This window comes from Colius striatus, chromosome W (genome assembly GCF_028858725.1).
Source record: "Colius striatus isolate bColStr4 chromosome W, bColStr4.1.hap1, whole genome shotgun sequence".
NCBI lineage: Eukaryota > Metazoa > Chordata > Aves > Coliiformes > Coliidae > Colius > Colius striatus.
The window spans coordinates 29089396-29113797 of record NC_084789.1 but is presented as its reverse complement, the minus strand read 5'-3'; the positions used below and the strand labels follow the sequence as shown (position 1 = coordinate 29113797).

Sequence of the window (24402 nt, the reverse complement as noted above, 5' to 3'; positions counted from 1 at the left end):
TAGAATTTATACACTGCATATGAGAGCAACAAGAAAGCAGGAAGACAGACCCAACCTACAGTAGTAAGTAGGTCCCCATGTAGTCTATCAGCCAGCACTGTGTCACGTTTGCAGCTGCTTTCATGTGGGAACTATCTCCAATGCCAGTAAGGTGGAATGCTAAACGTCCTTTGAAAAAATACATACTTTCAATTACATTATACCACTGGGTATGGGAGCTACAAGAAAGCAGGAAGACCCCATCTACAGCAGTAAGTAGGTCCCCATTTAGGCTATCATACAGCACTGTGTCAAATTTGCACGTGCTTTCCTTTGGGATCTATCTCCAATCTCACTCACTTGGACCGCACAGTTTCCATTCAAAAAATACATGCTGTAGGTAGAAGTTATACCACTGTCTATAGGAGCTATAAGAAAGCAGGAAGGCAGACCCCACATACAGTAGTAAGTAGGTCCCCATGTAGTCTATCAGCCAGCACTGTGTAACATTTGCAACTACTTTCATTTGGGAGCTGTCTCAAATCCCACTCACTTGGACTGCTCAACTCCCATTGAAAAAATACAGACTGTCGGTAGAAGTTATACCACTGCGTATGGGAGCTACAAAAAAGCTGGAAGGCAGACCCCACCGACAGTAGTAAGTAGGTCCCCATGTAGTCTATCAGCCTTCACTGTGTCACATTTGCAGCTGCTTTCCTGTGGGAGTGTGGTAGTTTGAGCCTGGTTTGATGCAAGGTACCCACCACACAACTTTATCCCCCACCTCCTCAGCAAGCCAGGGAAGGGGAGGAAATAAGATGGGAGTCTCGTGGGTTGAGATAAAAGCAATTTAATAAAGAAGCAGCAAAGCCGCGCGCGCGGGAAGCAAAGCAAAAGCAGATAAAACTGTTACTCTCTACTTCGCATCAGCAGCGATGTCCGGCCACCTCCCGAGAAGCAGGGCTTCAGTATGCGTAGCAGTTGCTTTGGGAAGGCCAGAAAGGAATCTCGCCTCCCCTTCCTGCTCCTCTCCCCCAGTTTATATTACTGAGCTGACGTCATATGGTATGGAATATCTCCTTGGTCAGCTTGGGTCATCTGTCCTGGCCATAGTCCCTCCCAAGATCATGCCCACCCACAGCTATTGGTGAAGGTGGGGGAAGGAATGCTGGAGGGACAGTCCTGATGCTGTGTAAGCGGTAGTCATAATATTGATATCAACAGTAAGCACAGCACTGCAGGAGCTTCTGTGGAAAATCACTACCATCCCAGACCCACTACAGGGAGCTATCTCCAATAACACTCACTTGTACTGCTCAGGTCCCATTGAAAAAATATAGACTGTCGATAGAAGTTATACCACTGTGCATACGAGCTGTAAGAAAGCAGGAAGGCAGACCCCACCTACACTACTAAGTAGGTCCCCATGTAGTGTATCAGCCAGCACTGTGTCACATTTGCAGCTGCTTTCTTGTGGGAGCTATCTCCAATCCCACTCACTTCGACTGCTCAACGCCCATTCAAAAATATTTGCAATCGGTTAAGTTATACCACTGCATATGGGTGCTACAAGAAAGCAAGAAGGCAAACCTCACCTACAGTGTTAAGTAGGTCCCCATGTAGTCTATCAGCCAGCACTGTGTCACATTTGCAGCTGCTTTCCTGTGGGAGTTATCTCCAATTGCACTCTCTTGACCTCATCAGCTGCCTTCAAAACTACTGCTTGCGGTATAAGTAATACCTCTGCGTATGGGAGATACAAGAACGCAGGAAGGCAGACCTCTCCTACAGTACTAAGTAGGTCCCATTGTAGTCTATCAGCCAGCACTGTGTCACATTTGCAGGTGCTTTCCTGTGGGAGTGTGGTAGTTTGAGCCTGGTTTGATGCCAGGTACCCACCACACAGCTTTATCCCCCACCTCCTCAGCAAGCCAGGGAAGGGGAGGAAATAAGATGGGAGTCTCGTGGGTTGAGATAAAAGCAGTTTACTAAAGAAGCAGTAAAGCCGCGCGCGCGGGAAGCAAAGCAAAAGCAGATAAAACTGTTACTCTCTACTTCCCATCAGCAGTGATGTCCGGCCACCTCCCGAGAAGCAGGGCTTCAGGACGCGTAGCGGTTGCTTTTGTAAGGCCAGAAATGAATCTCGCCACCGCTTCCTGCTCCTCTCCCCCAGTTTATATTACTGAGCTGACGTCACATGGTATGGAATATCTCCTTGGTCAGCTTGGGTCATCTGTCCTGGCCATAGTCCTTCCCAAGGTCATGCCCGTCCACAGCTGTTGGTGAAGTTGGGGGAAGGAATGCTGGAGGGACAGCCCTAATGCTGTGCAAGCGGTAGTCAGAATATTGATATAAACAGTAAGCACAGCACTGCAGGAGCTGCTGTTGAAAATCACTACCATCCCAGACCCACTACAGTCTCCACCCCTTATTCCATACCATTTATGTCATGCTCAGACAAACCATTTTAACAACCCATATACATTCTTATATACTCTCATTAACCAGTACTCCCACTCTTCAACAGACATACATCATTCTTGTATTCCCTCTTGCATCAAACAAACAAACAACATTCTTATATCTTTCATTCTCTGTAGATGTTCACTGGAGCAGGCCATAACTTCTGTGTCATCCATCAAGATGGATATCCAGGCCAGGGGAAACAGTATGTTCAGTGTTGGGCACCAGCACCGGCTTGGTTTGTCCACTTTTTCGGTTTTTCTTGCAAAGTTCATCTACAACAGATAACTCACATAACAGGTTATTTTTCCCCCAAGGTTAAGTCTCCTTGAGGTACACATCGAGTTTCCCCATCCTTTCTCATCACCCACCAAGTACACCCAGGCCCTTGAGCAAAGACAATCCCACAAATGGGTTTGCCCTTTCCCATGGGAGGTGCAACCCATACTGCCTTCCCCAGCCATTTCCCTGGATGCACTACAGGGACCTTATCTCCTCCCACAGTATTGCAGTGGTTTTGTTTGGGCAGGACCAGGACGGTTAGTTGAACCTCTGCTGTTAACCAGCCAAGTGGCTTCTGCTAAATTTTTATCCCACTGCTTCCATGCCCCATTGCCCAGTGCTCTCAACATGGTCTTTAGCAATCCGTTATATCTCTCAATCTTTCCAGAGGCTTGTGGGTGATAGAGGATGTGGTATATCCACTCAATGCCATGTTTCTTTGCCCAGGAGTTTATGAGATTATTTCGAAAATGAGTTCCATTATCTGACTCAATTCTTTCTGGAGTGCCGTGTCGCCACAAAACTTGCCTTTCAAGACCCAAGACAGTATTTCGGGCCGTGGCATGGTTTACAGGGTATGTTTCCAACCAACCAGTAGTTGCTTCCACCATGGTGAGTATAGAACGCTTGCCTTAATGTGTTTGTGGTAGCGGTCCAACATAGTCAATTTGCCAGGCCTCACCATATTGAAAACCCAACCATCGGCCTCCGTTCCAGGGAGACTTGATTCGTGTGGCTCGCTTGATTGCAGCACACGTTTCACATTCGTGGGTGACCTGTGTAATGGCTTCCATGGTCAAGTCCACCCCTCGATCACGAGCCTATCTATATGTTGCATCTCTTCCCAGATGTCCTGATGTTTCATGGGCCCATCAAGCTATAAATAGCTCACCTTTACGCTCCCAGTCTAGGTCTACCTGAGCTACTTCAATTTTGGCAGCTTTATCTACCTGTTGGTTGTTCCATTGTTCTTCATTGGCACGGCTTTTTGGCACGTGAGCATCTACATGACGTACTTTCAGAGTCATATTTTCCACCCGAGCAGCAATGTCTTGCCATAATGCAGCAGCCCAGATGGGTTTACCCTTGCGCTGCCAGTTGGTCTTCTTCCATTGCTGTAGCCATCCCCATAGAGCATTAGCCACCATCCAGGAGTCAGTATAAAGATAGAGTACTGGCCACTTCTCTCGTTCTGCAATCTTTAGAGCTAGTTGGATAGCCTTCACTTCAGCAAACTGACTCGACTCACCTTCTCCTTCAGTGACCTCAACAACTCGTCGTGTGGGACTCCACACAGCAGCTTTCCACGTACGATGATTTCCTACCACTTGGCAGGATCCATCAGTAAACAAAGCATAATGCCTCTCATCTTCTGATAGTTCATTATATGGTGGGGCCTCTTGGGCACGAGCTACTTCCTCAGGCAATGCTCCAAAATCTCTGCCTTCTGGCCAGTCCATGATTTCTTCCAGGATTCCTGGGCGATTAGATTTCCCCAGCCGAGATCGTTGTGTAATCAACGCCATCCACTTACTCCATGTAGCGCTGGTTGCATGATGTATAGAAGGGGTTTTCCCTTTGAACATCCAGTGTAACACAGGCAGACGTGGTGCCAAGAGGAGATGAGCTTCTGTGCCAATGACTTCTGAAGCATCTCGAAGTCCCTCATATGGTGCTGGCATTTCTTTTTCAGTTGGGGTGTAGTGGGCTTCCGATCCTCGATATCCTCGGCTCCAAAATCCTAATGGTCGACCTCGGGTTTCTCCAGATGTTTTCTGCCAGAGTCTCCAGGTGAGACCATGCTCTCCAGCAGCAATGTAGAGGATATTCTGCACATCTGATCCTGTACGGATGGGCCCATGAGCGACTGCACGAGCTATTTCCTGTTTAATTTGTTGAAAAGCTTGTTGTTGCTCAAGGCCCCACTCAAAACAGTTCTTCTTTCTGGTTACTCTAAAGAGAGGGCTCACAAGCTGACTATAACCTGGGATATGCATCCTCCAGAATCCCACAAGGCCCAGGAAAGCTTGTGTTTCTTTCTTATTAGTTGGTTGAGACATAGTAGCTATTTTGTTCACAACATCCACAGGCACATGCCGACGTCCATCTTGCCATTTTATGCCCAAGAACTGTATCTCTTGTGCAGGTCCCTTTACTTTGTTTCTTTTTATAGCAAAACCATCTTTTAGGAGAATCTGTATTATTCTTTTCCCTTTCTCAAACACTTCTTCTGCCTTGTTGCCCCATACAATTATGTCATCAATGTACCGTAAATGTTCAGGGGCTTCATCCATTTCCAGCACAGTTTGGATTAGACCATGACAAATAGTAGGACTATGTTTCCAGCCCTGGGGCAATCGATTCCAGGTATATTGGACACCTCTCCATGTGAAGGCAAATTATGGCCTGCACTCTGCTGCCAATGGAATTGAGAAAAATGCATTAGCGATGTCAATCGTAGCATACCACTTGGCTGCTTTTGACTCCAGTTCATACTGGAGCTCTAACATGTCTGGTACAGCAGCACTCAGTGGTGGTGTCACTTCGTTCAGGCCACGATAGTCTACTGTTAACCTCCACCCTCCATCAGATTTTTCACAGGCCATATGGGACTATTAAATGGGGAATGAGTTTTGCTAATTACTCCTTGAGCCTCCAGTTGATGAATCAACTCACAGATGGGAGTCAGGGCATCTCGGTTTGTGCGATATTGCCTCCGGTGCACCGTCCTGGTAGCAATTGGTACCTGTTGCTCTTGAACTTGCAGCAATCCCACAACAAAAGGGTCTTCTGAGAGGCCAGGTAAATTAGAGAGTTGTTTGATTTTCTCTGTATCTACAGTGGCTATACCAAAAGCCCATCGATACCCCTTGGGGTCTTTGAAGTACCCTCTCCTGAGGTAATCTATGCCAAGAATACAAGGGGCCTCTGGACCAGTCACAATGGGGTGTTTTTTCCATTTGTCCCCTGTTAAGCTCACTTCAGCCTCTAATACAGATAATTCTTCACATCCCCCTGTCACTCCAGAGATCCAGACAGAATCTGTGCCTCTATACCTTGATGGCATCAATGTACACTGTGCCCCTGTGTCTACTAAGGCTTTATACCTTTGTGGGTTTGATGTGCCAGGCCATTGAACCCACACAGTCCAGTAGATTCGGTCATCCCTTTCCTCCTCCTGGCTGGAGGCAGGGACCCTCTATTTCTGTTCTTCATCAGAGTATTCGCTATCTGATCCTTGCAATTTTAGACCTGAAGTCTCCTCATTGGCATCGAAGGAAGTAGTTGCAGTTCTTCTATGTCTTGGAGATTGTTGATTGTCCTCTTTTGTTTTGGCAGCTACTATGCTGACAGCCCTCTTGGGCGGTCCTTTTCTAACAGCTGTCTTCCCCCTTAGTTCACGTACACGCGCTTCCAGTTTAAAAGTGGGTTCACCATCTTCCTCATATCCTCTCCTTGGCCACGCAAAAAGAGCCAGAGTTCATTTCGAGGTGTACTCCTGCGTCTGGGACTTCCTTTTCCCCTGGTCGGGACAGTGGATGACCGAATTCTTGAGGCAGTTCTGACAGTCAGACCATCATCCCACACTGATGAGGAGGTGCAGAGGCTCTCTTCATAGTTCTGTAACCAAGAAGATACCCTCTCCACTGTTGGTATATCCATGTCTGGATGATACACCATTGTCAAGATATTCGAATATGTAGCTGGGGCACTCTGAATCACTTTTCTCAACATAATCGTGTACACTGGACATCGTCTGGATCTGTGGAGGCCTCGGCATTATCCAGATCACCATAGATGACTTCCAACACAGCTAATTCCCTTAGATATTGGATCCCTTCATTAGCTCTAGTCCACTTTCCTCGGGCATTTACAAGGTCTTCCTTGAATGGGTATCTTGCCCTTACACTTGAGAGGAGCCGTTTCCAGAGACTACAAATTGAGGTCTTCTTTCCAATGCCTCTATCAATTCCCCGGTCCCTAGAAAGAGATCCTAGCTGTTGGGCTTCTCTGCCTTCCAATTGCTGACTGTCAGTCCCGTTATCCCAACATCGGAGCAGCCAGGCACCAATCCGCTCACCTGGCTGGCGACTGTAATCTTTTCGCATATCTCTAAGTTCTGTTGAGGTGAGGGACCGAGTAGTTTCCATTTCCTTTTCGATTTCTTTCACTCCTTCTGATCTCCTTACCGAAGGACCAGTTTCTTCTTCTAGCCTTTCCTCTTCCTCCTCTTCTGCCCTTACTAATCGATGATATGGATTTGACCTCCTTATTCACTGCTTCTTTTTCACTACTGGGGCAACCACTGTGGTTGTTGTTTGATTCCCTGACTCAACCATGATAGTCTCAGGTATAGTTTGAATTTCCACCTTGGCCATAGTTCTCTGAGAGGACTGGACTGCGACTGACTCAACTATGTTGGTCTCAGGTACCGTTTAAGTTTCCATTTCAATCACAGTTCTCTGAGAGGACTGGAATGCAGCTCGGTAGGCAGAGGCTAGGCCCCAGTATAGTGCCTGAACCTGATGGGCCTCATTAGGGTAGGTAAGACACCCTTCTATCAGGTGGCGTGCCAGTAAAGCAAGGTTTTTTATCTGTTCAGGTGTAAAATCCCAGGTTACAGGGGGTGATAACCATCCTAGGAATTTGCCTAAATTCATCCACACACCCTGTCACCCAGGGACTGGCCGCTTCAGGGGGCATTTTAACATGTTTCCATCCCAAATTTTTCCTCTCTGATACCCAGATGAGTCCAGATCCCACAAAATATGTCATATACCAACCATGTTAATTAGTAATATTAAAACTCTCATATAAGGGTGACTAGGGACCTGGGAAGTCTATATAACAAAATTGTCTAGATCGTCCGAGCTGAGGAGAAAGAGGTGCTTTGTCCCATGGTCTCCACAAGATAGCTCCCACAGCACAGTAAATCCATCAGTAACAGAATGAGACTTGCTGTTATTATTTGGGCCATCATGTTCCCAGGCCCTTTCATCCTTTTCACAAAATCATATAGCCAGCTTAGCAAAGCTATTAAGGTTAAAGCACAGCACAGAGTCAATGTTAGTAGCATCGTGTTCCCAAACATTAGAAAGTGTAAGATAAGCTGCATAACAGCAAGGCTCTGTGACCAGCACAGGAACTTTGCACTCATTGGCTTACTGTAATTGCAATGCAGTTAATGTAAAACTGCTATTTTCTCGCCTCACGTTGGGCGCCAAAAGGGCTATGGTAGTTTGACCATGGCTGGATGCCAGGTGCCCACCACACCGCTTTATCCCCCACCTCCTCAGCAAGCCAGGGAAGGGGAGAAAATAAGATGGGAGTCTCGTGGGTTGAGATAAAAGCAGTTTAATAAATAAGCAGCAAAGCCGCGCTCTGGAAGCAAAGCAAAAGCAGATAAAACTGTTACTCTCTACTTCCCATCAGCAGTGATGTCCGGCCACCTCCCAAGAATCAGGGCTTCAGGACACGTAGCGGTTTCTTTTGGAAGGCCAGAAATGAATATCGCCTCCCCTTCTTGCACCTCTCCCCCAGTTTATATTACTGAGCTGACGTCATATGGTATGGAATATCTCCTTGGTCAACCTGGGTCAGCTGTCCTGGCCATAGTCCCTACCAAGATCATGCCCATCCACAGCTATTGGTGAAGGTGAGGGAAGGAATGCTGGAGGGACAGTCCTGATGCTGTGCGAGCGGTAGTCATAATATTGATATCAACAGTAAGCACAGCACTGCAGGAGCTGCTGTGGAAAATCACTACCATCCCAGACCCACTACAGGGAGCTATCCCCAATAACACTCACTTGTACTGCTCAGGTCCCATTGAAAAAATACAGACTCGGTAGACATTATACCACTGCGAATGGGAGCTACAAAAAAGCAGGAAGGGAGATCCCACCTACACTAGTAAGTAGGTCCTCATGTAGTCTATCAGCCAGCACTGTGTCACATTTGCACCTGCTTTCTTGTGGGAGCTACCTCTAATCCAACTCACTTTGGCTGCTCGTCTCCCATTGAAAAAATACATGCTGGCGGTAGAAGTTATATCACTGACGATGGGAGCTACTAGAAAGCAGGAAGGCAGACCCCACCTAAAGTAGTAAGTAGGTCTCCATGTACTATATCAGCTAGCACTGTGTCACTTTTGCAGCTTCTTTCCTGTGGGAGCTATCCCCAATCCCACTCACTTGGACTGTTCAACTAACATTTAAAATATATATGCTGTACGTTAAGTAATATCGCTGCATATGGGAGCTACAAGAAAGCAGGAAGGCAGACCTCACCTACAGTAGTCAGTAGGTCCCCATGTAATCTATCAGCCAGCACTCTGTGTCATTTGCATCTGCTTTCCTGTGGGTGGTATCTCAAAAAACACTCACTTGGACTGCTCATATCCCATTGAAAAAAGATATTGGCTGTTGGTTAAGTTCTACAACTGCGTATGGGAGCTACAAGAAAGGAGGAAGGCAGACCCCACATACAGTAGTAAGTAGACCCCCATGTAGTCTATCAGCCAACACTGTGTCACATTTGCAGCTGCTTTCCTGTGAGAGCTATCTCCGATCCCACTCACTTGGACTGCTCAACTCCCATTGAAAAAATACAGACTGTCGTTAGAAGTTATACCACTGCGTATGGGAGCTAGAAGAAAGCAGGAAGGCAGATCCCACCTACAGTAGTAAGTAGATCCCCATGTAGTCGATCAGCCAGCACTGTGTCACAGTTGCAGCTGCTTTCCTGTGGGAGCTATTTCCAATAACACTCACTTGGTGTGCTCAGCTCCATTTGAAAAAATACATGATTTCCGTTAAGTTATACCACTGCGTATGGGAGTTACAAAAAAGCTGGAAGGCAGACCCCACCTACAGTAGTAAGTAGGTCCACATGTAGTCTATCAGCCAGCACTGTGACACCTTTGAAGCTGCTTTCCTGTCAGAGCTATCTCTAATGCCACGCTCGTGGCGTCGTCAGCTCTCTTTAAAAATACATTCTGTCTGCAGAAGGTATACTACTACGTATGGGAGGTACAAGAAAACAGGAAGGCAGACTCCACCTACAGTAGTAAGCAGTTCCCCATGTACTCTATCATTCAGCACTGTGTCACATTTTCAGCTTCTTTTCTGTGGGAGTTTCCTGGATTGAGTCAGGATAGAGTTAATTCCCGTGAGGAACCAGGAAAAGGGTGCTGAAGACGACGGGAGACAAGCCCACCCTGTAGTGCAACAAGTCTCAACTTTATTTGCAAAGATAGAACTCTTTTATAGATACAATAATCAGACTCATACATATTGCAAAAGCTAAGCTCATCATTGGTTCCCAATTACGTGCAAACCCCCCCCTTGTTTCAACAAACTCCAGATACTTGTGGCTTCTTAACCCAAACTAAGCTCCTGCTTTTTCATCCTGTTATCATACAGCTCTCTTGCTCTCACGGCCTTGAGCAGGAGTCCAGTAGCTTATCGCTTAGTGCTTACTGCCTAACCAGCTGTATTCTATCATGTCCTCTTTTCTCTAGCCAAGTCTCTACAAAAACTCCCCACAAAAGGGCACAGTCTTCACAGCTGACCCAGGCTGACCAGCAGGTATTCGATACCATCCTAACCGTCGTGCCCAGGGTATAGGTGGGGGCTGGCCGGAAAAAACTCTTCCCTGGAATAAGCTCTTCCGGGGGGTGCGGACCCTCGGTCGCCGGTCCGGAGCGGTCGCTCACGTCGGGTCCCGGGTGGTGAGCAACTGTATCACTGACCAGTTTTCTTTGTAATATCCCATTGTCTTTATTATAGTTGTTACTCTTCAATTTTCCCCAGTAAACTGTTCTTATTTCAACTTACGCGGGCTCTTTTAATTTTGTTTTTCTCCCTCTCCCATCCCCTGCGAATTCCGTCGAGAGGGGGAGGGGGAGGAGTCGGGGTTTCCTTACCCTTTGCTCCGGCTGGGCAAAAGCATGACAGGGAGCTCTTTCCACTCACACTCACTTGGACTGCTCAACTCCCATTGCAAAAATACAGACTGTCAGTAGAAGTTATAACAGTGCGTATGGGAGCTATAAGAAAGCAGGAAGGCAGATCGCAACTACAGTGTTAAGTAGGTCCCCATGTAGTCTATCAGGCAGCAGTGTCACATTTGGAGCTGCTTTCCTGTGGGAGCTATATTTAATCCCACTTACTTGGACTGCTCAACTTCCATTGAAAAAATATAGACTTTCGATAGAAGTTATACCACTGCGCATGCGAGCTGCAAGAAAGCAGGAAGACAGACCCCACCTACACTAGTAAGTAGGTTCTCACGTAGTCTATCAGCCAGCACTGTGTCACATTTGCACCTGCTTTCCTGTGGGAGCTATCTCCAATCCCAGTCACTTGGACTGCTCAACTCCCATTAAAAAAATATATGCTGTCGGTTAAGTTATACCACTGCTTATGAAAGCAACAAGAAAGCAGGAAGGCAGACCCCACCTACAGTAATAAGTAGGTTCCCATTTAGTCTATCAGCCAGCACTGTTTGATATTTTCAGCTGCTTTCCTGTGAGCGCTATCTCCAATCCTACTCACTTGGACTGCTCAGTTCTCATTAAAAAAATACATGCTTTCTGATAAGTAATTGTACTGCGTATGGGAGCTACAAGAAAGCAGGAAGGCAGATCCAAACTACATTGTTAAGTAGGTCCCCTTGTAGTCTATCAGCTAGCAGTGTGTCACATTTGCACCTGCTTTCCTGTGGGAGCTATCTCTAATAACACTCACTTTTAGTGCTCTGATCTCATTGAAAAAATATATGCTGTCGCTTAAGTTATAACACTGCGTATGGGAGCTTCGAAAAAAGCTTGAAGGCAGACCGTTTCTACAGTAGTAACTAGGTCCCCATGTAGTCTATCAGCCAGCATTGTGTCACATTTGCACCTGCTTTCTTTTTGGAGCCTGCAGAGGTTGGTTCATGCCAAGGCCACGCTGGAGCACGACCAGGCCAACTCGCTCTTCCTGGACCAGGAGAAGTGCCTGGGGCTGCGCAAGGCCTTCCCCAGCACCTTGCGGCTGCTCGGCTACGTGTAGACTGGGCCCAGCGGCCCTCACCGCATCTCCTGTTGGAGCTGTTCCCAGTTTGGCCCGAGCGCACTCCCACTTTTGCTTTGATCCTTTTTGTGGCGTAGTTAGATTCTGCTTCCTTCTGAAAGGCCTGAGTGGGAATTAAATGATCGTTTGGTGTGTTACATGGTCTGCCCGGGTTTTCTTTTGCCTTTGGTTTTTCTCTTTCTGTCGCTGCTCTTTCATGGTGGGACAGAGAGCAGCCGAAAGGAGGTTGTAGCCAGGTGGGGGTCGATCTCTTCTCTCCAGTAAGGAATGACAGGGCAAGTTGCATCAAGTTGCAGCAGGGGAGGTTTAGATCGGAGATGAGGAAGAATTGTCAGGGACACGGGGACACAGTAAGAGTTCACTGGGGTGGGTTTCACCCAGTATCTATTAGGAAGAAGCCCAGTGGTTTTGGGAGAGCCACTCTGGACACTTTGCAACACCACGGGCTTGCAGGAGGGCCTGTACGCTCATAGAATCGTAGAACTGTAGGGGTTGGAAGGGACCTCTCGAGACCATCTAGTCCAACCCCCCTGCCAAAACGCGTCCACCTAGATCAGGTCACAGGAACGCGTCCAGGCGGGTTTGGAAGTCCTCCCAGGGAAGGAGCCTCCACACCCTCCCTGGGCAGCCTGTGCCAGTGCTCCCTCACTTCAACTGTAACACAAGGTTTTTCTTGTGTTTAAATGGGATCTTTTGTGTTCCAGCTTCATCCCATTGCCCCTTGTCCTGTCACCAGGTACAACAGAAAAAAACTATGGACTATAGCACTTGGTTTTATTCCACCACTGCCCATAGAATTTGTCACCCTGGAGTCATAATTTTTGAAAGGTTCCTGTCTTGATGACTGAGCTGGGCTGTCTCCCAGAACACGTAAGTTAATTTGGAAATGGCCACCACTGTTGGTACTTTGCAGAATTAATTGTTCCTTAGACTTTCAGGGAAATCGGAAACAGCGTTGTTGGGAGCCTATGGGCAGAAGTCCCACCTGGCCGTGAAATCAGCTTCTCACCTGCTGTTTCAGTGCATCCTGAATTCTGCAGAGGCTGTTCACGCTGTCTGCGGACACCCAGGTACTGATCACCTGGGCAGCCAGAGTTAAACTAGCAGTTCTAAGAAAGATCTTGAGATTTTGAAAGAAAGATGTTCAAAAGAAAGCCAAGTTGGCATGGAATTACCCGATTCCAGCAATTATTTACTGAAGCACAACTTCTCTGCGAGATCTAGGTACAGGGCACGTAACTCCCATTCTAGGACCAGCAACTTTCATAAATCGCCAACTCACAAAAATTTCTCTGCCCCTGATGCGCTTGCGGACTTTGATTTGTGAGATTTTTGAGATATCCTGAATTAGTTGCTGGGACTTATCTTTATTCATTATACAAAACCACTGGACTGGAACCTACTCAGAATTCTCTACCTGTCTGTAGGCAGTGTAAAAATCTATTTTGATGGTCTTGTTCATCGTGGTGAGAAATTCCAGTGCCCAATGCAGTCTAATTGCTCCCTCACAGAGAGAGCAACTCCATCTCCTTGAGAAGGGGAGAGTGAGGAGAGGCCGGGAGCAGGTTGCCCATTCCTGCATCCAGCCGCCCTCTCAGCTGCCGGGACTGGCCCACGCAGAATGAGGTCACAGAGCCCCCTGCGCCCCTGGCAACGCTCCCTGGGCCTGTGTCCCCGTGTCCCTGACAGGGCCACATTGGCCGTGGGGCCACTGAGCCGACAGCACACGGTGAGCAGCAGCTCCCGGGCACCGCCAGCCCCCCGTGCTGAGCCAGGCTGGGAGCAGCAGGGACGGGACGGGTTCGGGGAAGGACATGTCCCTGCAACACGACAGCTGCCTGCAACTGCCGCAGGGACTTTCTGTGCCAGGGGCTGACACCTGTACCCACACAAGAGCTTCATGCCCAGCTCAGCAGACCCTCCTGGCCGTTTGCCCTCAGCTGGAGTGTGTTGGCTACATTTGGTGGCCCTCTGCTCAGAAGGGGCTGAGAACCTCCACCTGGAAAGAGAAAGAGCCCCCAGAGTGCCATAGGCAGCTCTCAGGAGCTCAATCTTCCTGTGTGGTCTTTCCTCCCAGGGTTACTGCAAGGCTGCTGTTTACAAGACGCTCTGACAAGGCTGTGGGATCTCTCCCTTCCAAGCATGTTCCCTTGGCGTCAGGTGAGCCACAGACCGGTTTTCTTCCTTTGAGATCAAGAGATGGCTGTTCTGGGGGAGGAGGGGGTGGGTTGGTCACCTGTGGGCCCCGTCCTGCAAAGCTCAGCTCCCCTGCAGAGTCCTCAGCCCAGCATTTCATGCTGTGAAGACAGAGAGGATGAGGATGGAGTCCCTGGCCCACAGCTGGTGCTGAGCTGGGAGCGGCTGTGTCTTCACAGCCCTCGGGGCTGGCAATGGAGCTTTTCAAGTGAAAATGATCCCTGGAGGCCTCTGAGGTCAGCAGATACGCCAGCCAAAAGAAAGAGATGGGCAGTGGAGGAAGGGCAAGTGCACTGACAGATTGAAGGAAGATGAAGGCCCGGTGTCAGCCCTTCTCCTCAGCAGCTGTGATTTGCTCCTCTGACCTGGTGCTGGATCCCAGCCCCACAGTCCAACCCTGACTTAGGCAAACGCTTGGGGAGGGATTTGTTTTCAAGGGCTTTAGCACAGGCCACGTGTGGGTGCCGTGTGCGTCGCCGTTTGTGCTCTCAGCTGTTGCTGTCAGGCAAGTGCAGGAGCTGACTGAGGGAAGTTGTCTTCTCCCGTCTCCTCTGTGCAGGACACGTCCCGGAAGAGAATGGACCTGCTTGGCTCTCCCTTAACCGCCACATCCGCTCACCCCAAGTCAACTCCTGCCCGCTTTCTGCCTGCCATCGGCCCCATGGCTTCGAGCTACAAGAACCGTGCTCCTCGCTACGCCGTGCTGCAGAGCTACGGCCTCCCCTGGATGCCCAGAGCCTACTATAAGGCCGCTGCCACCCACCCCACTCTGGCTCCCTTGTCTGGCACCTGCCAGGGCTTGAGCCCCAGCGAGATGCTGCCTTCTGTGTCAAACAGAACGGCGCTTTTCACCCGCTACAGCCCCGGCGACTGGTACCGCTCCAACCAGAGCAACTACCACGAGGCGGAGACGTCCCGGCGCAAGGCGGAGCTGCTGACGGCTGATACCTCCCGCCTGGTGCAGGACAAATATCAACAGACCAGCAAGAGCCAGGCAGACAACACAAAGAAGCTGGGGCAGCGAGTTAGCGACATTGAGTTTTGGAAGGCGGAGCTCTGCCATGAGCTGGCAGAGATCATCAAGGAGAGCGATGCCCTGAGAGAGATGAAGGCACGGCTGGAGAGAGCTCTGGCCGAGACAGAGGCCCCTCTCCAGGTGAGCACCCTGTGCGTGGGCCGCAAGCTGTAGCCCTCTGCTGCCGCTGCACCAGGGACACGTGTGCTCTCTCCCGGGGCTTTCATGCTGCCGCTGCATGAAACGAGCTCTGCCGCCCATTAGTCGTGGCCTAAACCGGCTGCCCAGGGCTCTGCTTGCCCTTGTCCTCGTCTCTGTGTCCACCTCCCCTTTCTTGTCTGCCCTGTCCTGAGCCGGGCAGCATCCCTGCGGGAAGCCCTGCAGCCGGCACCAACGGCCTCTCCCCAACAGGTTGCTCGGGAGTGTCTCCTGCAGCGGGAGAAGAGGATGGGCATCGACCTTGTCCATGACGAGGTGCAGAAAGAGCTTTTAACAGATCCCACCTTCCAGTTGAGGTCAGCAGAGCTGTCAGCCGTGACGCTGGAGCATGGCCTCTGATGGCTTGTGCTTTGCCTCTCTCTGTCCAGGAAGTGGATGGCATCAGGGCCTGCCAGGAGAGGATACGGCTATTCCTGGAGAAGGCAAAAGCCCAGCTCATGTAAGGAGGAGCCCCGTATCTCCCTGGGGAGCGGGCAGTGATGTTGGTGGGAGCACAGAGCTGCCCGGGAGGGATGGAGGGGGGAGTGGGAAGAAGGGAGAAAGGGAGCTGCACGGCCATGGGAAGGGGAGGAGACCGTCCCACCCACACGTGGCCACCACGGCTGTCCCTGTGCGTTTAAGGACTAACTGGGCGGCCCAGCACGAACTGGAGAAGGACCTGGCCAACAAGCAGGCAGCCCGCCGCACCAACGGCAAGTGCCACCAGCTGAGGAACTGCTCCGACGGCATCAGCTACTACCACGGAGTGCAGCGGGTGGATGCCACGTGAGTGCGCACCTGGCAGCGCTGGCAACCGGCCGTCCCGGGATGCTCGGTGCCGCTCCCTTTCCCCGACAGGAAAGGCCACCAGGGAAGGCTGTGTCTGTGCAGGGCCTGGCCCTCCCAGCACGGGCTGACCGCGGGCCTCTCCTTTCCCCCCACCAGCATCTCCGTGCCCGAGTCGTGGGCCAAGTTCAGCGACGACAACATCCTCCAGTCGCAGAGAGAGCGAGTGGCCTCCGCCCAGCTGCGGGACTCCATTGAGAACCTGATGGAGGTGACAGCCACCGAGATGCGGTGCCAGTTCAACAGGGTGAACGTGGCCCTCACCAACCGCATCGCCGAGATGCCAAGAACAAGCTTCGGGCCCACCTGGCCAAGGTAGCCCAACCCCTCCCTGTGTGTGTGACGCCCTCACCTCCCTGGGACACCGACCACCCTCCACGCAGACCTGGCCCGGGGACAGGCAAATCCCACTCACTTGGACTGCTCATGTCCCATTGAAAATATATATGCTGTCGCTTAAGTTATACCACTGCGTATGGGAGCAATAAAAAACCAGGAATGCAGACTCCATCCAAAAGTAGTAAGTAGGTCCAATGTAGTCTATCAGCCAGAACTGTGTTACATTTGCAGCTGCTTTCATGTGAGACCTATCTGCAATTCCAGTCACTTGAACTTCTCAACGACCATTGAAAAAATACAGACTGTCAGTCGAAGTTATAACAGTGCGTATGGGAGCTCCAAGAAAGCAGGAAGGCAGACCCCATCTACAGAAGTAAGTAGGTCCCCATGTAGTCCATCAGTATACGCTGTTTCACATTTGCAGCTTCTTTCCTGTGGGAGCTATCTCCAATCCCACTCACATGTACTGCTCAAATCCCATTGAAGAAATACATGCTTTCCTTTAAGATATAGCACTTCGTATGGGAGCTACAAGAAAGCAGGAAGGCAGACCCCAACTACAGTAGGAAGTAGGTCCTCATGTAGTCTATCAGCCAGCATTGTGTCACCTTTAAAGCAGCTTTCCTGTGGGCGCTATCTCCAATCCCAGTCACTTGGACTGCTCAATGCCCATTGAAAAAATACAGACTGTCCGTAGAACTTATACCACTGCCTATAGGAGCTAAAAGAAAGCAGGGAGGGAGACCCCAGCTACAGTAGTAAGTAGGTCCCCATTTATTCTCTCAGCCATCACTGCATCACATTTGCAGCTGTATTCTTGTGGGAGCTATCTCCAATCCCAGACACTTGGACTGCTAAACTCCCATTGAAAAAATATATGCTGTCGGTTAAGTTGTACCACTGCGTTTGGGAGCTACAAAAAAGCTGGAAGGCAGACCCAACTTACAGTAGTAAGTAGGTACCCATGTAGTCTATCAGCCAGCACTGTTTCACATTTTCATCTGCTTTCCTGTGGGAGCTATCTCCAATCCCACTCACTTGGACTGCTCAGCTCCCATTGAAAAAAATACAGACTGTTGGTAGAAGTTATACCACTTTTTATGGGAGCTACAAAAAAGAAGTAAGGCAGACCCAACCTACAGTAGTAAGAAGGTCCGCATGTAGTCTATCAGCCAGCACTGTGTCACATCTGCAGCTGCTTTCCTGTGAAAGCTATCTCCAATCCCACTCACTTGTACTGCTCAGGTCCCTTTGAAAAAATATATGCTATAGGTTAAGTTATAGCACTGCATATGGGAGCTACAAGAAAGCAGGAAGGCAGACCCAACCTACAGTGTTACGTAGGTCCCCATGTAGTCTATCAGCCAGCACTGTGTCACATTTGTACATGCTTTCCTGTGGGAGTTATCTCCAATCCCACTCACTTGGACTGCTCAGCTCCAATTGAAAAAATATATGCTGTCGGTTAAGTTGTACCACTGCGGTTGGGAGCTACAAGAAAGCAGGAAGGCAGACCCAACTTACAGTAGTAAGTAGGTACCCATGTAGTCTATTAGCCAGCACTGTGTCATATTTGCAGCTACCTTTCTGTGGGAGTTATCTCTAATAACACTTACTTGGCGTGCTCAGCTCCCTTTGAAAAAATGAATACTGCCGTTAGAACTTACGCCACTGCATCTGGGCAGTACAAGAAAGCAGGTATGCAGACCCCACCTACAGTGGTACGTTGGTCACGTTGGAGTCTATCACCTTTCACTGTGTCACATTAGCAGCTGCTTTCCGGTGGGAGATGTCTCCAATCCCACTGACTTGGACTGCTCAGGTCCCATTGAAAAAATACAGGCTGTCAGTAGAAATTATACCACTGAGTATGTGTGGAAAGTTTTGTGGAGACTTGGCTAGAGGAAAGAGGACATGATAGAATACAGTTGGTTAGGCAGTGAGCATTAAGCGATAAGATATTGGACTCCTGCTCAAGGACATGGTGTCCTTGAGCAAGAGAGTTGTATGATATCAGGATGAGAAAACAGGAGCTTATTTTAGGTTAAGCAGCCACAAATATCTGGAGTATCTTGAAACAAGGTCGAGATTTGCATCTAACTGGGAACCATTGATGAGCTTAGCTTTTGCAATACGTATGAGCCTGATTATTGTATCTATAAAACAGTTGTATCTTTGCAAATAAAGTTGAGACTTGTTTCACTACAGGGTGGGCTTGTCTCCCATCGTCTTTAGCAAATGGTGACCCCGACGTGATAGTGGCTTGGCGCCACGGTGGAGCGACGAAGGGGTTCGGGTCCTACGCAACAAGGACGGCAATAAGCGTGAAAATTGGGAAAATGCCATGCCCTGGGTGACCGTATAGACGAGCCCAGCCGATATGTGCCGCCAGACCTTGAAGGGCTGCAACAGCACGCTGATGATAATAGGTATGGAAAGGCAAGCGGCATATGATTTATTTACTGCATTCTTGCAGAAGCGGCAGATAAAGGGTATAGATCTTCAAAAGGACCTACCAGGGTTGTTAGCTTATGGGTATGCTAAGGGAGTGTTTCAGAATCCACATATAGTGCATGAATTGAGTGAATGGCGTAAATTTGGGGATTTGCTGTGGGAAGCTACCCTGGAGGACGATAAGACAGCTAAAAAGTTAGGGAAGCTTTGGAGGATAATGCACAATGTTTTGCTGCAATATTAGGCAGAAAAGAAGGCTGCTGAGCACGCATCAGCAGCATAGAGGAAGAATAAAAACTATGAGCGTGACTGGTTCCAATCCATCCCACTGGCTCCTACCTTCTCAAAAGTAATGCTCCCGCCCCGCGTGTAGAAAATGGCCCTGAAGGCACGGACGGGGTACGAGAACCATGTGAGCCATCAGCCCCTCCTGAGGAACAGGAGCGCCGGCCTAAAGAGTCCCCGCCTCCTCTCCCCACTTGGAGAGCCTGTCCCTGGGGCAGAGAGTCAACTGGCAGAGGCCATCGCAAGGGAGCGGAGGGAGGTTTGGGCTGCACTCGCAAAAGATTGTCTGGGAAAACGGGATGACGATGCACTGGAAGCAGCCAGAACTTTGACGTTGCCACTGGTATTCCAACCCACTGTGGGGGGAGGTATGCAAGCAACAATTTCTGCTCTGGACTTGAAGTTGTTATCCCAGTTGCGGTCCACGGTCAGCCAGTTCAAAGTAAATAGTGAACAAGTGAAACAAATGATTGACAAATGTATGGGGAACCCAGTTGCTACTGCCCGCTGACTGTCGAAGCATAGTAAAACTCATTTATATACAACATCAGCAGCTGTTATTTAATGCACATTGGCAGGCATTAGTGAATGAAAGTGTTGCAACTCAGTGTCAACAAGGCAACCCTCTCTATGGTGTGACGGTGGAAGAGCTGATGGGTTTGGGACCCTTCCTCCGTACAGAGGCTCAGGCTTTGATAGGGCCTGATAAGTGTAGAGAGGCAATGCGATTAGTAAGGGAGGCTATGGAAAAGGTAAAGGACCCAGGTGGAGTGTCAATATATATGGGAATCAAACAAGGTCGGGATGAAACGTTCAGGACCTTTATTGATAAAGTTGCCTCCGCCATAGAGAGGGCTGGAGTTCCGGAATATATGCGTCGCGCCTTGCTAAAACAGTGCGCCCTACAGAATTGTAATCCAGCTACCAGGACAGTATTGAGTACGTTAGGAGCCAATTGGTCAATTGAAGACGCTTTAGAGCGCATGGCCCAGGTCCCGACAGGTCAACAAGCTTTTCTCGTGGAAGCTATTAAGGAATTGGGATTGGGATTAAAGGAACAGGCGAAAGCAACTCAGAATCAGGTGTTAGCCGCCCTTGCACCCCTTCAAGCATCCGCTGTGACCACTCAAAGGGGCTCTTCAAGTGGACGAATAAAGTGTTACTGGTGTGGCGGAATGGGACATTTCCGTCGTGAATGCAATGCTACAGGAATCTGGTGTCAAAAATGCCAAACGGACAATCACAACACCGGGGCGTGTGGTCGCAGGTCGGGAAACTCCAATTCAAGCGCGTCGAACCGCAGTGGCCGCGCTCAGACACAAGTCGCCGCTGCAGCTCAACAGATGTCAGCAGCTGCCTCCAGCCAGCCACAAGTGGGAGCCTCGGAATGGACCTGGCAGCAGCAGTAGATGTTACCATTATGACAACAAGCCCACAGAAGATACCCACCGGAGTGAAAGGTCCAATCACTATAGGGGGACGAACAGTGGGCACATTGTTGTTAGGACGCTCGTCAACTACCATGCTTGGACTCTGTTCTCCCCGGAGTTATTGATGCAGATTATTTGGGAGAAATTATGATCATGGTCCACACCCCCTTTCCACCCATACAAATTATGAAAAATCAGAGAACTGCTCAATTAATACCATTGGAACAAATGTCAAAAGGAATAAGACCAATAAAAGAGGACTTAAGAGGAGAAGGGGGATTTGGCTCCACGGGAGGACTTACACTGTTGACTATGGATCTCAGTGAAAGGCCTAGACGCAAAACACGGAGGACATGATATTCCGACTGGACGCCACGGCGGAGCGGCGAAGGGTCCTATGCAGCAAGGATGGCAATAAGCGTGAAAATTGGGAACACGCCGTGCCCTGGGTGACCATATAGACGAGCCCGGCCAATACGTGCCGCCGGACCTTGAAGGGCTGCAACAGCGCGCTGACAAATAGGTATGGAAAGGCAAGCAGCATATGATTTATTTACTGCATTCTTGCAGAAGCGGCAGATAAAGGGTATAGATCTGCAAAAAGATCTACCAGGGTTGTTAGCTTATGGGTATGCTAAGGGAGTGTTTCAGAATCCACATACAGTGCATGAATTGAGCGAATGGCGTAAATTTGGGGATTTGCTGTGGGAGGCTACCCTGGAGGATGATAAGATAGCTAAAAAGTTAGGGAAGCTTTGGAGGATAGTGCACAATGAGTTGTTGCAACATCAGGCAGAAAAGAAGGCTGCTGAGCACGCATCAGCAGCCCAGAGTAAGAATAAAAAAAATGAGCGTGACTGGTTCCAAACCACTCCGCTGGCTCCTATCGTCTCAAAAGTAATGCCCCCCCCGCCCGCGTGTAGAGCGGTCAGCGCCGGGAGAGGCACCGACAGTAGTGCCAGGAGAGGCGCCGAGAGCAGTGCCGGGAGCAGCACCGAGAGTAGTGCCGGGAGCAGTGCTGAAGCAGATTATACCGAGAAAAGAGAAAAGTCAGCCACCCCACCATCCATCAAAGTTGGCGCCTGATGGATTTGGAGGCGGGACAAAGGGGAAAAGTCAGACGCCTCATTGGTCACCGAAGATAAGTGATCTACATGGAGGAGTGGCAGAAATGAGAGCTAGAAGAGGGAGTCTGGTGAGGAGACGGGGGGTGGTGCGGCTACGCGGAGTGAAGAAAAAACTTCTTCTCTACACAAGAGTTTTTACAAAGTCAGAGAGGCAAAGGGGCTTCTGAGCAGAGCCCCCACGGGAGAGCTGCTTCCCATTCGAGTCCAGCCCGCCGAGTTACCCCTGGGACGACTTGCAGGGGAATGCCGAGCGGACGGAGTCGGGCGGGGGTGCAGCGCAGGGTGATCAGAGGAGAGTGGGGGAGAGTGACCCCATGTTAGACTGGGCACCATCGGGCACGCGAGGGAAGACAAAGAAAACACGGGAGAGAGTAATACCGACTGCGCCGCCGGCGTCAGGGACGGCACGGAGTGAGTAAGACCCCCCCCGCCCCGCCCCTTCCATCCGCCTAATGGCCGCTTCCCCAACCCGGTCAGTGTCTCCGGAGTGCCCCCCCACACACACCGTGCGCTGACACCGCTGGCCCCAGCCCTCACAGACCGCTGCGCTCATCCTTTCCATCCTCAATCCGTTGCCTCAAAGAGTGTAAAAACTGTTGGTCATGATGTTATGCATTTTGCTGTAAATGTGATGATGAATATTGGTTTTCTTACAGTGGAAAATTTCTAAGGTGGTTTAGGTGTCAGGAATGGAACATGGAAGAACAGAAAATTTTGACATTGAGAAGCTAAAAGGTGGTTTGTGTTTTAGACTCATTGACTCATCTTGGCATTGAGAAGTCAGTGACACAGTAAAAAGAAAGAAAAAAGGGTTAAAAAGGTTTATAAAAACTGATTTGTGTTTTAGACTCATTGATGAAGAATTGTTTTGTTTTTTTTATCAGGATTTTGTCATACTATTGATGCTTCAAATGATTGTGGTAAACAGTTTTAGGCAATTTCAACAACCCAAGCAAAACATGTGGCTTACACTGGCCAAAGGAATCAATCAGTCTACAATATGTTTATCAATGGCCACTCCAGATAATACTTTTTCTACCCGTTTGGTGGGAGTTCCATCAGATGTGGCACAATGGCCACAAGAGTTAGAATTATTGGGATCTATAAAGATGGATTTTTGTGTTATGTTTAATTTTACCAGCAATACCAAAACATTTGGGACAGAATGTGGATCCCATCCTGGGTGTGTATAAGAACACAACATCTTGTTGCAATTATACTTCACCAAAAAGATCCAGGTCTAGTCTTGTGCCTGTACAGTTACCAAAGAGAATTTTTCTGATCTGTTTGGACAAGGCATGGCCTGGAATATCCTCGAGATTGCAAAGGGGACCATGAAGTCTGAGACAACTGACGATCTTGATGCCTAATCACACAATGATTTAGAAACATCATTGTCCAAAACAGTTTGTGCATGCATTTACTGGCGAATGTGATGACTATGTTACCTTTGGTCTCCCTCAGCAATAATAGCAACTAGTATATTTGCTCCAGGTGTAGGAGTATCTGCTTTATTAACTCAGCTATGCAAATGGATACTGGCCTAGCAAACAAAGTAACCAAACCTCAATGACATTAGAAGACTTGATTAGTAATGTAAGTAGTATTAGCCGTACAACTTTGCAACATAGACCTGCTAGAGATTTTACCTCTAGCACGAGTATAATAACTTTGTTTGTCAGCTGTGCTTTTTTTTTTCAGTGGATAAGAAGAAGCTTACCAGGCATGAGTTGCTAAACTAATGTGCAGATTGTCCTTGAGCTGCTCTCGACTGTGAGAAACAAAGAAGCAAAAATGCATACGAGATAGCAGCTTCGGGCAGGGAGGAGGCTGCGACAGCATGTGAAACTGCAAGGCTTGTCACAAAAAACTACAGCTGGCTTTTAGAGAAAGGACCAATTAGAAGTAATATAAACACGCTAGCTTTGCTACTGATTATGGAGATCTGATTCTTGTTAGTAAAATTTGAGTTTTTAAAATCAGTGGAGCAGGCTGCCTGGACGGGTCATGGACATACCAGCAATCTCCATGCATTGAGCCACGATATCCCTCACACTAGCCAGGGACAGGTGGTCTTTAAATGCACTCATAGCTAAACCGTCTTAGGGAGGGGGAGAGCATGGGGCGCAGAAAATATAACGGTCTACTGAGTCTCTCTTGCAGATGGACGTGTTCCTCGGAGTGCTCGCCGTGATGCATATCATAATGGAGTCACTCAACTATTGACAGGATTGAATAGTGAAGTGGAACACGACCAGCACCTGATCATATCTTCCTGCAATTGGCTCAGCTAGCATATGTGCTGGGCAGACATGTTATGTATCAGCCCATGTTACAGGACACTGGAGTCATCGAGCATAGGGAGCAAGAGATGTGGTAGGCGTCCGGAAGATCTCGGGTTGTAACGTGAGAGGTGGAAGGTACGGAAGAGGGGGGCACGGGATGGAGTGAGAGGAGGTGCTGGTCGTGGCAGATGTGAGCACATGGTGTAAACAAGGGGTTGAAGTTTGGCAGATGGATGTCACTCATGTGGCAGAGTTTGGAAGACTAAAATATGTGCATGTAACCATAGAAACATGGAGCAAATTTATTCAGCCAACAGCACACACAGGGGAGAGGGCCATACATGTGGGGCGTCATTTATATAGATGTTTTGCAACAATGTGAATTCCTCAGAAAATAAAGACAGACAATGGGTCGGCCTATATAAG

General features: G+C 49.0%; 1 pseudogene; it reads left to right on the top strand.

The window, feature by feature from the left end:
* Positions 1-14574: 14574 nt before the first annotated feature.
* LOC133628411 (tektin-3-like) lies at positions 14575-23917 on the top strand (annotated as a pseudogene).
* The last annotated feature ends 485 nt before the right edge of the window (positions 23918-24402 follow it).